Source organism: Diadema setosum, chromosome 6 (assembly GCF_964275005.1).
Source record: "Diadema setosum chromosome 6, eeDiaSeto1, whole genome shotgun sequence".
Lineage (NCBI taxonomy): Eukaryota > Metazoa > Echinodermata > Echinoidea > Diadematoida > Diadematidae > Diadema > Diadema setosum.
The window spans coordinates 35223496-35236491 of NC_092690.1; the positions used below are offsets into that span (position 1 = coordinate 35223496).

General features: G+C 37.0%; 1 long non-coding RNA gene across 1 annotated transcript; it reads right to left on the minus strand.

Moving 5' to 3' along the window:
- Positions 1–3952: 3952 nt before the first annotated feature.
- LOC140229895 (uncharacterized) lies at positions 3953–10028 on the minus strand. Its single transcript, XR_011901335.1, has 3 exons — positions 9947–10028; positions 7888–7965; positions 3953–4006 (listed from the first exon to the last, which is right to left on the minus strand). It is a non-coding gene; the product is annotated as an uncharacterized lncRNA (long non-coding RNA).
- Positions 10029–12996: the final 2968 nt, after the last annotated feature.

The window sequence follows — 12996 nt, forward strand, 5'->3', positions numbered from 1 at the left end:
AACTTTCGGGAATAGATGTGTGTCTTAATGATTGTATCCCATGGAAGAAAACTCGTCTCCTTGCCTGAATTTTAGCTTCTTCCTGTTCAAGCTTGCGTGAAAGAAATAGTTGAACATCAATCGCAATCATTAAGAGAGGCACATCCTTAAAGATAAGCACAGGAGTACTGAGACACACTACGAAATAAAAACGGGCCTTTTATCACTAATTGACAACGCATGCCATTGAAATGCTTTTTTTTTTCCCTTGGGGGGGGGCGGGGTAATACAATTGATTATTTTGAAGGTTCGTTAATCACACAATGAAATACGGTTCGCTATTAGTTTAGGTTCCTTAACAACAAAATTAAATGCGGTTCCTTTCCGGTGGTTCCTTTACCCGAAAGTAATCAAGCAATCATTTTTTTCTAATAAAGTTTGTGAATACAAAACGAAATGAGGAAGGCCTAAGTATTATTTCCGAATATTTGTCAGTATTACTATCTATACTCCACTTCTCAAATGCAGAAAGATTGTAACTGCGAATGTGATGTTAAAAAAAAAAAAAAAAATCAGCTTAAGCTACAAGTTAATTTTTTTTTAATATGCTATGGTATTACAAAAGTGACTGAGAATAAGAGGTATATTTATTATACAATCATTGTAAACCCAATGTGAAGCTGTCAAGCCTACATCAACCTTTGCTTCTGATACGTATAATATGTGCACCATTGGCAAGCGTGATAAGCGATAATTACTTTGCACGCAACGCCTATAAAGGAAATGTGCCTAATATGGCGGGAATTCAGAATGTTACGGCTGTATACAGCTGCAGCAGAACAGACGCGAAAGCAGTCTTTGATGCTCTCCAACATCACGACCATGTGCGTAATTTGAGGGTTTTTAGTACACGCAAAGAACACAATCTCAAAAGACGACTATCGTTAATTAACTTCACTGACTTTTTCTACCGACGCTGTCTTTGGAACCCCCGCCTACAGTAGGTTCTCAGGTTCTATTTAGGTATTGGTACTTGCATGCTAAACGCATCCTCTTTAGTTTCCATTGACAACAACATCGGAGGAGAATGGAAGCGATGAACGCCCTCGCTAAAAGACGCTTCTCGTAAGACGCATTGCGTGCCCGCCTACAATAGGTTCTCAGGCTCTATTTAGGTATTGGTACTTGCTAAACGCATCCACTTTAGTTTCCCAATGACAACAACATAGAAGGAGAATGGAAGCGGTCAATGCCTTCGCTAAAAGACGCTTCTCGTAAGACGCATTGCATGCTTTTTTTTTTTCTTTTTACTGTTTCCTATTGTTTGTGAGTTAAAAACTTGCTGCAAACCACAACGCAGCCGACACACAACGCGTACCGACTCATTCATGCGGCGGCAGCGGCACGGACACAAACGCGCCGAAGTTTACATTCGGGCTGCCGTATTGGTCAGAATCGTTAATGACAGACCTGTCCTGCGATTGGTTAATTATCTTACATACCCAAGCTATCGCCTTATACGGTAGTGCGTGCGATGGAGCGTAAACGCCGTCGCCAAGCAGGACTGTTGTATTGTTTCGTCCCGTGAAAGAAACAGGTTGTGAGTTTGAACGTAGCCTGAACTTTGAGAGCGATTTTCTCCGTTATTTAGAAAATGGACTGACATCATAAACGTAGTTAATATTCGTTTTTATGATCTATGGGGATATCGAAATGCGTTGTATTACATATCAGTGTAAAGCTTAGAGTCTGTAGAATTCACATATAGGCATAACTACGATTTCATTTTTTGCGACTTTTGACTCATTCCGACGGAGTGCATCACAGATGTGATTCCTAAGAATGGAAAATGTTCCTGTGCAACAAAGGGTTGTGTTCAGATGCCTATGGTGGGCACAGGATGGCGCACCAGCCCATCGACTAGTTGCAGTAAGAAGCAGATTGGCTGAGGTATTTGGAAATTGGTTGTTTGCCTTGTATCATGATGTGGAGTGGCCACCACTATCTCCGGATCTGACTTGTGACTTGTTTCTTTAGGGTTATCTCAAGAGCAAAGTGTTCATTACCCCTCCACCTGACAGTTGAGACAAAGAATCACTGATGAGTTTGAAGCTCTACGCCACCAAGCCCCAATCATTCGCAGGGCTGTGCGTGAGATGGAGAAAAGAGCTAATCTCTGTGTAAAAAGGAACAGTGGCCATGTTGAGGGGCATGGAATGTACTGTTAAGAAGAGATACTAGTATCCGAAAGGAACAGTGGTAAGTTGCGATCATTAATTTCATCAATTTCATCAATTGCAATCAGTAATGTCATTAAAATTAATTTCATTACTCCATTTGTTTAGTTAATTTCTAATAAGGTGCATTGATTCTTGCAGTACCTAAATTTGGTCCAAAGTCCAATTTGACCCATTGTCCAAAAAGAATGATTACTCAGCCATCCATGACCGTGTATGAGTAAATAAGATATTATTGGAAAGAGGAGATATGTGGTTTTAAGATGTTGCTACTCACTTTGGTGTAAAGTTAACACAATCTTCACAAATTTAAAATCAAATCTTGTTGCGTTTTTTTTTTATACGCACTGTATATATGTATGACCCTGCATCACAAGACAAACAGAAAGTCGCCAGACATGAAATTTTAGTTAAGAGCATATTCTAAAAATGCAGAATTTAAGCTTTAAAATGATGTATAACTCAAATTAAATGAACTCTCCTAATCTATCTAAATATTGGAAAGAAAGCACACACTCAGGAAGAGTGTGAAAAGAGCCTCTGAAGTAGGTGCCTACAGTGTCTATTCAAGCGCTTAATCTTCACAAAGCAGTGCTGGCTGTGCTATGAATGGGACAAAAGGCATAATGCAAACCGCGGGAGTAACGGCAATGAAGGTATTATTAGATGAAACTGAAATTGAGCATGCCTTGTTAACATGTTCTGTCCATAATTAACAGGGCCGGCTCAGTGTGTGTGTGTGTGTGTTTGTTTTTTTTTTTTTTTTTTTTTTTAAGTGTGGGGGCCCACTTCCGGGTTTCATGAGCTAACAAGCAAAAAAAAAAAAAACAAAAACAAACAAAAAACAAACAAACAAAAAACAAACAAAAAAAAATCAGCTCAACTCTCCCCGTCCACTTCCGGGTTTCTTCAGCTCACAAGCAAAAAAAAAAAAAAAAAAAAAAAAGAAAGAAAGGTCCTCAGCTCATTCTCTTTCCTCCCATTACCGGGTCTTATAAAAAGGAAGGTCTTAAGAGAAAACACTTAACCTTGCCGCCGCCATACTTCAGATCTCTATTTCTATTTTAGGGCCACTTACGTACTTCCGGGTTGAAAAAAGTTTGGTAGCCCAAAGTGATGACACCTTAGGTATTCCTTTGTATGATGCACAAAATGTCTGGGGGCCCGAGCCCCCACGGCCCCTACGGCTGCGCCGGCCCTGATTAATGCCAACTTTCAAAGCAGTAGCATTATCCTTTCAAAAGTTATTAGAGTTTAAAGTGAAGAGTGTGTACAAGGTTGTTTAAGTAATGAAAAGGGGATGCTAAAAACACACCTAATCACACAATTCTACAAAAAAAAATAAAAAATCAAGATATACTGCTAAAAAAACACACACACACTTTCCTACCTGTTTTATGATCCCAAATTTTAGCATAATGTAGAAGATTTGCTCTTTCAGAAAATATGAACAAGTCAAGATCTAGTTGACCCATTTTACCTATATTCAGTCCTCACACAAAATCTATGTGTGCGACTTTTTGTTCGTTTTGTGATGCACGGTCATTTATATATATATATATATATAATATATAATTTGATTAATCATATCTAACGTTTGATGACTCAATGAAAATATGCTAAAAAAGATAGGGTATTGTGTTTCCATAACATAGATAATACATGCCTGTTATCAAGAAACTCACCTTTTGTATTGCGTCGCCGCTCCTTCCAATGTATTGAATATGGTATCAGCACCCAAGAGAGAACCAATGCTGCGACGGATATCCCGAAAACCGTTTTAGACACATCTATAAATGGAAATGAGTTTTTCATTAGCGTGAAGACGTAGGCTGGGAGTTTGTCACATTAAAAAAATGAAACAGTGCAGTAACAGAACTGTTTTATTCTAACAATGTGTCTTGCATCAGAAAACGACTAAAAATCGTCAGACAAGGTCAGCTTGTGTTAAATTCAAATTCAGATGGAGGGAATTTCGAACGTTAAAGTGATATACCCCTGTGACTCTTATGGGACGTTGATAATACGTCACACGTTTGTTTGTTTGTGGTCTTTTCAACTTTCTAGCATTCGATATAAAGTATGTTATTCTCTGATTTTAATTAACTTTTGGAATGACGAACCCTTGATATACGAAACTGTAACCAGTAATTGTTACTTTTCTGAAATTCACAATAATTGTAGCTAGATGTAAATTAATCAGACACTGGACTAGGATTTGTTAATAACAGAAAATGGCGTTATTCCGAAGGTTTGTTATCACAAAGAGAGAAAGAGAGAGAGAGAAAAAAAAAACAAAAAAAACTCTCAACTACACTCACACAGTCACAAACAAAAACAAAAAGCGAACATATATATATATATATATATATATATGTGACACTGCACCTCAAAACAAACAAAAAGTCGCCAGACATGAATTTTTAGTTCGGACCATATTCTGAAAGAGCAGACTTTAAGCTTTAAAATGATGCATAACTCAAATCAAATGGACTCTCCTAACCTATCTAAATATTGGAAAGAAAGCACAAACTCAGGAAAAGTGTGAACTGAGAAAAGAGGCTCTGAAGTACAGTGTCTATTCAAGCGCTTAATCTTTACAAAACCGTGCTGGCTGTGCGATGAATGGGAAAAAAAAAGCAGGAAGGAAACCACCAGAGTAACAACAATGAATGGAATATCAGATTAAAATAAATTAAGCATGCCTCATTAACACATTCTGTCCATAATTAATGCCAACTTTCAAAGCAGTAGCACTATCCTTTCAAAAGTTATTAGAGTTGAAAGTGAAGAGTGTGGACAAGGTTTTTCAGAAATGAAAAAGGGATTCTAAAGACACACCTAATCACACTATTCTACCAAAAATGTTCGAGATAAACTGTTAAAAAACACACTTTCCTGCCCGTTTTATGATACCAAATTTTAGCATAATGTAAAAGAAGACCCGCTCTTTCAGAAAATATGAAAAAGTCAAGTTCGGCTAGGTTGACCCATTTCACTTATTTTCAGTCCTCACGCAAAATCAGTGTGTGCGACATTATGTTCGTTTTGAGGTGCGCGGTCACATATACGTGACCCTGCACCTCAAAACAAACAAAAAGTCGCCAGAGATTAATTTTTACTCAAGACCATATCCTGAAAGAGCAGACTTTAAGCTTTAAAATGATGTATAACTCAAATTAAATGGGCTCTCATAACCTATCTAAATATTGGAAAGAAAGCACAAACTCAGGAAAAGTGTGAACTGAGAAAAGAGGCTCTGAAGTACAGTGTCTATTCAAGCGCTTAATCTTTACCAAACCGTGCTGGCTGTGCGATGAATGGGGAAAAAAAAACAGGAAGGAAACCATCAGAGTAACAACAATGAAGGGATTATCAGATTAAACTAAAATAAAGCATGCCTCATTAGCACATTCTGTCCATAATTAATGCCAACTTTCAAAGCAGTAGCACTATCCTTTCAAAAGTTATTAGAGTTGAAAGTGAAGAGTGTGGACAAGGTTTTTCAGAAATGAAAAAAAGATTTTAAAGACACACCTAATCACACTATTCTACCAAAAATGTTCGAGATAAACTGTTAAAAAACACACTTTCCTGCCCATTTTATGATACCAAATTTTAGCATAATGTAAAAGAAGACCCGCTCTTTCAAAAAATATGAAAAAGTCAAGTTCGGCTAGGTTGAATCATTTCACTTATTTTCAGTCCTCACGCAAAATCAGTGTGTGCGATTTTATGTTCGTTTTGAGGTGCACGGTCACATATATATAATAGTGACCGTGCACCTCAAAACGAACAAAAAAGTCGCAAATACTGTTTTTGCGTGAAGACTGAAAATAAGTGAAAAGGGTCAACCTAGCGGAACTTGACTTTTTCATATTTTCTGAACAAAACGGGCAGGAAAGTGTATTTTTTTTAGCAGTTTATCTCGAACAGTTTTGGTAGAATAGTGTGATTAGGTGTGTCTTTAGAATCCCTTTTTCATTTCTGAAAAACCTTGTCCACACTCTTCATCTCAACTCTAATAACTTTTGCAAGGATAGTGCTTGTGCTTTGAAGGTTGGCATTACTTATGGACAGAATGTGTTAATGAGGCATGCTTAATTCCAGTTTAATTTGATAATCCCTTCATTGATGTTACTCTGGTGGTTTACTCCCTGTTTTTGTCCATTTCATCGCACAGCCAGCACGGTTTGGTAAAGATTAAGCGCTTGAATAGACACTGTACTTCAGAGCCCCTTTTCTCAGTTCACACTTTTCCTGAGTTTGTGCTTTCTTTCCAATATTTCGATAGGTTAGGAGAGTCCATTCGATTTGAGTTATACATCATTACAAAGCTTAAAGTCTGCTTTTTCAGAATATGGTCTTACCTAAAAATTCATGTCTGGCGACTTTTTGTTTGTTTTGATGTGCAGGGTCATAATTAGACAACGCAGCTCAAAACCAACAAAGGGTCGCCAGACACGGATTTCTAGTTAAGGACAGATTCTGAAAGACAATACTCTAAGCTTTAAAATGATGTATAACTCATTTAAAATGGACTGCCCTAATCTACCTAAATACTAGTTTCTATCTGATCCTATCAGATAGTATGGCTTTATATCGAATGCCCCTCACTTTGATAAGTGATTATGAATTGCAGTAAAATCATGTCTTCTTTTCTGTTTATCTTCTTATGTGTTATAGCGGTAATAAATAACACGCAAAAAGAGTAAATTATAATAGTGCAGAAAAAAGGTGCCTTCAAACATACATAAACTTTGTCTTCTGGTGTGGTGCTAAAATAAACCTATAGAAGAATTAAAACGGTGTTTTTTGTGGGGGGGGGGATATCCCCGCAGAGTAATTGTCTTGTGAGGGTAGTTATTCAGTGGTCAGTATTCCGGATATGGTTATGGCGGGGGGGTGGGGGAAAATATAATAATGGAAGGAGGAGGGGGTTGTGTTGATGGTAGTTAAGGGGGGGGGGGGTAGTTATCCGGAAAGAAGTTTCCGGGGGTAGTTATCTGGGGAAAGTTTTCCTGGGGGTAGTTATCCTGGTGGTATTAATGGGGGGGGGGGATGATTCTCCAGGGGGTAGTTACTCGGGGGAGTTACCAAAGGGGAAGAGTAACAGTCCTTGGTGGGGGAAGGGCTGATTACCCTGGGGGTAAGTTGTCCGGGGTGTAGAAATGAAGTTGTCCGGGGTGTAGTTGTTCTAGGGGGTAATTGCCCTGGACGGTAATTGCCATGGGAAGGTAGTTGTCCGGAGAGTAGCTGTCCAGGGAAGTGCCCGGAAACACCATGGAAATTGATAGCGCTCACAAGCAATGACCAAATTAAACGGCAGTAAGAATTGAAGCCTCATATTACGACAAAGCGACTTGCATGCTCACATAATGTTTTTTTTTTTTTTTTTTTTTTTTTTTTTTCATTTACCAAACAAATTATTTGACAATTTATATTCGAATCCGAAGAAAAAAAAAAATAAAGAGGTGGAAATGTCCAAGCACAAAATGTCTCTCCTCTTCCGAGATGCGTACTGTCATGCATGCGTCTAGATATTGTCCAGTCCCCGGTTTCCGTGTGTAAAAAAAAAAAATAATACTAATAATAAAATTAAAAAAAATGTCTCCTTATAGACATATAAATGAGGAAGGATGATAATCCCACTTTTTCTTTGTAAACTTACTATCAGTTGGACAATCCGTATCTGGAATAGGTTCAGTAGACAGAGTAGACGAAATATCTGCTGTTATCATGGGAGGGCCTGGCGAAGGAATATAACAGAAAAAAAAAACAAAAACATAATATCACGTGATATCTGTCATACCAACTTGGTGGCAAAGAGTCACAGGACTGGTCCAATATATCCAGCTGCAGGTTTCTTTATTCCATGAATGTATTTACCGTTTCGCGGTCAAATGTCTTATAGGGTAACAATGAAATGTTTACTTCTCTATCACAAAAATTACAAACATTTGATTCTATATGCACTCAAAGACAACATAACGAAGCGTTACATGTAGTTGTTAAGTTGATTGTATTTTTTTTTTTCTTTTGATTACCAGATTCTTGAACAAATATTACATTTTCCTTCGTTGACGTAAGTATTCAGATGCCGGTTATTTTGCAAATTAACATGTCATCAAGTAGTCTTCTTTGAGGGAGAGAAATTTGAAGTCTAAGACAGTGCAATACATATATCTAAAATACGCAAAGCGTCGAACTATCTGTGCCTCTGCATTACAAAATCAACAAAAAGTTGTCAGACATGGATTTTTTGTTTGCCGTTAACTAAAAAGTCCATGTCTGGCGATTGTTTGTTGGTTTTGTGATGCTGGGTCTCATGTAAAATTGTTTGTTTCTTTTATGTTTCACAATAAGCATTGGATGAAACGGAATTTTATTGGCTGTAATGTGTTAAGCTAGGAAAATTTGTATTGATAATAGTTGTGAATGGCCCTGAAATTAGTTTAGCATTATAGCATTTTATTTTTAATGAATAACGCCCATCATGCAGTGACCTTGAGAAACCATGGCATACAATGAAGTTTGACCTACTTTTTTTTTTTTTTGACTAAAATGAAATCGATTGCGCACTACTTTAAAAGCATTTTGAAGAAATTTAGATTTCCTTATGTATGCATTTATATTTTGTTAAACATTGCCCTCACTAGGTGACCTTGAGCAAACTCAAATGACCAATAATGTTGAGTTGCTCCAAGTCTAGCACTTGGATGCGCTTGTGTGTGAGCACAATAGGCTGAACTTGGTGGGCAGAGATTACTGACATGTGCTATAAAGTGTCTTGTTTCTCTTTGACCACTGAAGCAAATCGAATGGGGTTTTCTGTAAGATGTGGTCAATGAGTTTTAGTTTCGTACCCAGAAATTGTATTAGGATTGATTCATTATTTATAAAGTTATTATTGCGGAGGGTCCCGTTTTTTGTTTTGTTTTGTTTGTTTGTTTGTTTGTTTTTTGAGGGGGTCCATCGGTAGAGGGTCAGAAATATAATTGTATTATTGATTTACTCATTTATTTTTTCAGTATGTGACCTTCTTTCACCGACCAAACGAAATTATCCATACATGGATTTATAACAGAGCAGATTCTTAAAGAGTAGTCCTTAAACTTTAAAATGATATTTAAATAGATAGAGGATTTGAAGTCCAAGGTATATTGTAGCCATTAATCTTTACCAAGCCGTGCTAGCTGTGCAATGAATGGGTCAAAAAAAAAAACAAATAAACAAACAAACAAAAGGTGAGTACATCACCAAAACAACAACAAGGAAGGGATTATCTCATTAACCTGAAATTACGCTCACCTTATTATCCTAGTCTATGCATGATCAATGTCAAATTTTAAAGGAGTAGCACCATCTTCTCTAAAGATATTTGAGTAGATATTTAAGATTGTTTACTTGAGGAAGTGAAATTGACATTAAGACACATCAAGACACACTATTCTTAAAGAAGTAAAAAATAAAAAAAAAACGTTTATTAAAAACTGCTAAAAACGCGATTTTCTGTTAGTTATATGCTTCCAAACTTAACTTTGTCTGGGTTTATCCGTTTCGAACATTTTTCAGGCTTCAAACAAAATCAGTGTGTTTTGTTCTGTTGGTTTTGTGATGTGCGCTCACATACGTTACATCAAACATTTTGTATCTCAAAATCCTAACATTCTTCTTGCTGCAAAATGAATTAGCCCCCTACAAGAAAAAAAAAATCGAACAAAAGATACCTTTTCTGTTGACAAGAACCACCGTCGAGTTCTGATATTGAATGTCGCGTTCATAGTCCCACATGAAACAGAAATATAAATTCTCATCCTCCCATTTGACGTCATGAATGATCAAGGAAAAGTCGTCTGTGATATTGAACAAGCCGACATCCAGTCCTTGGCCATAACGGGCTGGTGGGGTGGTTGATAGGTCGAGTAGTGCCAGCTCAGCAAATCCAGCCCATGTTTGCCAGTAGACGACATCTACGTTTGTTTTGTTCAAGCACGGAAGCAAAAGTGTTTCTCCCTCCTCCGCTTTAACGAATTGAGTGTCGAACGATTCAACGAATGATGTGTGACTGTATCCTTCCACAACAGAGCCTGCAATGTGAAAACGTTTTAAAGGTCAAACAGTCTCCTTCTTAGTTATTGGCAAATATTCGTGGAATAAAGACACAATCCCCCATTATTATAATTTCAAATAACCGTATTGCGATTTATATTACCGGACTTCTTGTTCTATACGTACAACTTCAATAAATGCTTAATTTGCATTCAAGTTACATCAATTTCAAGAAGAAGTGAGGTAAGAAACATCACTGATAAGATAGGGAAAACACACACACACAAAAAAAGCTTGTTCAAAAGTGTTGTCGTACTTTAAAGGTAAACAGGTATCACAATATGACAAAACTTTTAGATTTATTCTTTTTTTGTTACTTGTTTGTTTTCCTACTTATTATTTTTTTTTGGTCTTCTTCTTATTATTATTAGAGTGCACCCCGTAAGTTGCGTGGGCTAAGAGCATGGATCTTGTGGCACAGCATTATGCACATATAATTTCCCAACAATTTATTGACAGTAAACAGACCTTTCAAAGAGGTTTATAAAGCCGGTACGGATTTATAGATAATATGAATAATGGATATCCATCGCAAAAACAGAAGTAAATCAATGCTCCTAGCTCTACGGATGGTAAATAATGACTACATTGATGACATTATCATAATGCCCACCATTATTATGTAGAGCGATGACGAAAAATGTTAACACCTGGTCCAGGTTTCATAAAGGTAGCGCGACAGCGTGAAGTCTTTTTTTTTTTTTTTTTTTTCAGCGTCAACTACCACCCTGTAGCGTAAAATTTTAAACTTGACACTACAGTGCATTTCATAAATAGTTGCCGCTGCATGATCAACGTCGCAATGCCGCTAGGGCGAAATAAATTCTGACGCTGCTCAGTATGAGAGTCAAAATTTGTCACAGAACACGTCACATCGACAACATAATCATTACTATGCTATGAGAACATCCTTTGCTCAAAATCAATCGATAAAATACCACGTCGTTATATTGGAATAATCTCGAAAGTCCATTGAAGTTTCCAAATCTATATTCTTTTAAGAAGACATTAAGGATTTGAGATGCCCCTTCTTCAGTGATGAATACGTGCACTCCCATTGGTTCCGTACATAACTTTGCTTTGTTTTTCTTTTTCTTTTTCATTTGGTTGCAATAGGCCTACCGGGTATATTCCAAATGTAAAGTGTCTATCAAAAATGTAAAATGTCTTGTCTATTATTATTTGTCATTCAATGTAATTCGAATTGTATCATTTCCTGTCAATATGATTATACTGGTTTATTGTGCTATCATTAATTGAGCTTATATGTTCATTTCTCTCATTCTATATTTTTGGAATCGATTTGTCCCATTACCAACGGGTCTAGACATTCTTAGTCTCACAGTAGTACTTCATTGCATGCATTTCACATAATATGTTACATACTAGTTTCATGTTGGTACAATCTTTATGCAATACTGTGCTTCGTCAATTGATTGCAATACTGTGTATGATTTTCTCATGTAAATTACCAGATTAATTATTTGTTATATTATCAACATGTATAAGCAATATCAACACCACAGTGGTATTTTCTTTCGATATGTTATATTTTAGCTACAATCTTTGAGCAATACGTAGCTTTAAATTCACGCACTTTGTGCATGATTTCTTCTGATTCGACTGTACAACATTTATTGACGTTTTCCATCTGTATTTCTCCAGGTTTGTCCCTTTCGGTTAAAAAACAAACAAACAAACACAATAAAACAAAAGTTCCGTTGGGTGGGAGGGGATATTTTTTTTTTCACTTAACCCTTTTCCCCGCCTGGTTTCAAAAAACAAACAAACAAACAAACAAACAAATGCAAGAGCCCCGCATGCAGAAACGTCGATCCTGAAGAACGTGGGGGGGGGGGGGGAGGGGACAATCATGCCATTTTGCCCCCCAATATTTCCCTTAATGAAGAAATTTTTCTTGCTTTTTTGATAGAAAATTATCCAAATATTTATCAAAAGTGGGTATCATGACAGATTGCTGAATTTCAATTCTGAAAATGCAAAATCTCTCTCGCATTGGAGGGGGATACCCCCTCCCAACCCTTTCCCAGTTCGGTCATTTTTCTGTAGACGATAGTACATATCTAGAGTGACAGATGTCAAAATGTTCGATTTTAGCGTGCATCACATCTATTACTTCAATTCTAATATTTTTTTTCCCGCTCAGTTCCCAACCATCGATTTAGACTCTGCACACGATGGGGATTGAATATCTTCCCAATATTCCATAAAAATGCACATCAGTTCTTTCTATGTCAATCAAAAAAAAAAAACAACAACAAAAAAAAAAACAATGTATATATACTTTTAAACAAAGGCTCCGTTTGGTGGAAGGGGCTACCCCCTTCGATACGCTCCCCCTTTCCGTGACAACCACGGGTCTAGTAAGCTTGTTTTGCCCACCCCCCCCCCCCCCCGTATTAAAACCGAATGATGTCACTGGAGATAATTACTTTTATAGACTTACATCACGAAATTATAGGCCTACGATACCTATGAGGAAATGTCTACTTTATTATTACATACAAAGAAATGGATATCCATATCATTTTCATTTCATCAATTTCATTTGCGTATAATACAGGGCGACGCTACGTTTTTGAATGTGGAGGGGTGTCAAAATCATCTGTCAAGCAAAAAGAAAAAAAAAATCAAACAACAGAAAAGT